This window comes from Rattus norvegicus, chromosome 10 (assembly GCF_021556685.1).
Source record: "Rattus norvegicus strain SHRSP/BbbUtx chromosome 10, alternate assembly SHRSP_T2T, whole genome shotgun sequence".
Taxonomy (NCBI): Eukaryota; Metazoa; Chordata; class Mammalia; order Rodentia; family Muridae; genus Rattus; species Rattus norvegicus.
Window position 1 is genome coordinate 59220052 of NC_141543.1, and position 3485 is coordinate 59223536.

A 3485-nucleotide genomic window follows, 5' to 3' on the forward strand; every position below is an offset into this window, starting at 1 on the left:
AGGAACCAGAACCCACCTACTTGCTAGGACCCCATGCCTGTTCTTTTCTGGTAAATAATGTTCCCTCCTAGCAGAAAATGCTTCCCCTTCATCTTCTAAGAGCTGGCCCCTTGGTCCCACTCCAAATTCCTTCTGGTCTCCCTTCCATGTGTTGTAAGTTCCTTTCCTGGCATCTCATCCCTGGAGTCACCAGAAAGAAGAGGGAGCAGACTTTGGTTTGTGCCTCAGCCTAGCTGCTTACCGTCCGGACTCAGGCCCCATTAACCCCTGACCTCCAACCTCAATCTTGCCTGGCACCTCGCTTCACATGGCCAAATCAGGAGAGGTGCTAAGAGGCAAAAGGGCCTCCCAGACTCCACCAGGTGTTTCTCCATATGCTCAGTTCTAACCAGCAAAAGACCAGAAGCAGGTTCGGTGCAGCCCAGTCTCCGCCCCTCCACTCCACATCTCCTTGGAAAAGCCATTTGCCTTTCTAGCTGACTCATTTGCCTACTGCTACCATGAAGAGTGGAATGAACTGGCATCTACCATGAAGTATACTTCCCTTATGCGTCCTCTAAGCAAGCAGCTCTTGCCTCTTTGATCACAGCCAGACTTCACTGGAGAAAGGCTCCAGTAGCATGAAGGCTCTGTGGTGTCTTCTGCAACATCCCCGATGAGCACGTGGTCACAAGCATGTCAGGGAGGTCCAGCATTTTTCAGTGAACTTCAGAGATGTAACCCCCAGACTCAGAATGATTCTGCAGGAGACCAAAGCCATCTGGGTCTCATTTGTGGTAGTTTTGAAGGTACACAATGTTCTCAGGATAAAAGCAACATTCCTCTAGCTGTGTTCCCCACATTGCTGTCTCGGGAGCACCAGGACCCCATGTGGGGCAAGTGCTTCAGAAACCTATTGCCAAGTCCATTTGGGGAAAGCTGGTTTATTGACTTGAGGATTTTTCAGTCATTAACTGACTAATGTGCCTTGAGCCTACAGCCACTACTAGAGACACTGCATTCGATCTTCACATTGAAACCACTTTGATTTCACCCCTTTGCTAGTTCCACACGACAGATGAGAACTCAAGTCTTCCAGAGTTGAATGACTTGTCTGGAGGGCTGTAGCCTGGAACTGCAGGAGCAGGGATTTGAACTCAAGTCTAGTCTGAATCTAGAGCCCATGGTCCTTACCCTATGCTATCTATACTTTCCATCCATGTCAGTCAGCTCGATGAAGAAGCCACCTGCTTGGAGGGGCTGCCCTTGTGCTAGACAAGACACCTCAGGGAACATGAGACAAAGGGCGGGTTTCTAAGTGAGAGGCAGAAATAGGAGGGTGCTGAGAGCACAGACAGCTTTAAGTATAAGTAATGCCTTGTGTATTGTATGGATGCATCACCTGTCAATTAAAAAAAAAAAAACTGGGGTTGGGGATTTAGCTCAGTGGTAGAGCGCTTGCCTAGCAAGCACAAGGTTTGGTCCCCAGCTCTGAAAAAAAGAAAAAAAACAAAAAACAACAACAAAAAAAACCCAAAAAACTATGGCCTATAGGAAAGGGTAGACTAGAAGGTGGGACATCCGGGAGGCAAGAAGAATTCTGGGATAGAGTGAGGTAGGAGATTCGCCTCCCTGGAGAAGATGTAACAGAATGGAAGATTAGTACCTGAGCACAGGTAACCGGCCATGTGGCAGAATGTAGGTTAAAACAAATGGGTTATCTCTGGTTATGATCTAGTCAGAGAAGAGCCTAGCTAAATGGCCAAGGTATTTGTAAATATATTTTGAGTCTGAGTCTTATTTCTGGGAGCATGGGGCTGAGAAGAGGAACTGGGACCTAAATTCAACAGACTTATAACTGGGGACAACTTATTCATCAGAGGGACACTTGGGCATCTGTACTATTTCTCATAATTTATATTTACTTGTTTATCATATGCATGTATATACGTATGCATGTGTGTATGTATATATGTATGCATGTGTATGTAGATATGTGACACCTACACATGAGGTATGTGCCACAGCACATGTATGGAAATCAGAGGACCATTTTGTGAAAGTCGGAACGTTCAGGTATCTGTCCTCTCTCTTTTGACTGTGTGGGACCCTGGGATGGGTCTCAAGTCATCAAGCTTGGGAGTAAGCGCCTTGATCCACTGAGCTGACCCACTTTTGAAAACTTAACTTTTTATTTTATGAATTTTGTTTTTGCTTGCATGTATGTATGTGTAACTGAATGAGCGCCTGGTATCCAAAGGTACCCAAAGAGGTCATCGTATCCCCTGGAACTGAAGTCACAGATTGTTGTAAACCACCCCATGGGAGCTGGAAAGCAAACCTAGATCCACTACAAACAAGAACAGCAGTGCTCTTGCCTTGCTGAACCATTTCTCCACCCCCAGAACTGTTCATGTCGAGATCTTTTCACATAGCCTAATTGGCCTCAAACCTATAATACTCCTGCCTCTGCCTTCCTAGAGCTTGGGTTCCAAGAGTGTGTCATTATATCCAGTGATCCTTACAGCTCTAAGCTGTAAGGTGGCAAACCGTGTGAAGAGGCTCCATCCCCTCGACAGAGACAGGAAGACTGTGTAGCTTCAGAGATAACCATCCCAGAGAAATCTATTGCTGTCCAGAGTCCCCTCCCCAACAGAACTGACTGGACAGTGCGAGCGCCAGCCTTAGGCACTCGGTCTGCTGACCACAGCCCATGGCTTGGAGGAAAGGTGAGCTAGACCATCAGGTTTTGAGAATTCGAAGGAGGGAATGCGAACACTGGCTTTAATTCTACTCACTTCCTCCATTTCTCTAACAAAATGGTTCCTAACCTTCCTAACCCTTCCTTATGTTGGAATGACTACCAACCATAAAATTATTTTCATTACCACTTCATAACTGTACTTTTGCTACTGTTATGAATTATTACATAAATATCTGTGCTTTCAAATGGTCTCAGGCGACCCCCGTGAAAGGTTCTTTCGACTCCCCCCAACCAAAGGTTGATAACCACTGCTCTCACAAGCAAATTTTGAACAAACTGCTATTGGTCAGGAAGCACAGTGGTGGGCGCGTCCACTGACCCTATCCTCAAGGAGAAACAGTCCTTAAACAGAATGAATGCTTATGCTAGGCATGGCGGCAGACTCCTTTAATCCCGGTACTCAGGGGCAGAATTCTGAGTTTGAGGTCAGCCTGGTCTGTATAACAAGCTCAAGGCCAGCCAGGGCTACACAGAGAGACCCTATGTCAACGAAACAGTAATGTTCATGAGTGGTATGATTTATAAACCAAGTAAATATGGTCCTTAGCAGTACATATGTACTCACATGTCCCTTCAAGAGATGTGATTGGATGACAGCTTCCCTATCATGCCTTGAGATATACCACAAAGGCCTGGGTACTCTGAGCCAGTGACTTAGCCCTTGGATATTGCAGTTGGGCCACCTCTGCCTGACACACAGCTATTTCAGTGAGTAGTCGTTTCTCTTGGGCCCTCTATCAAT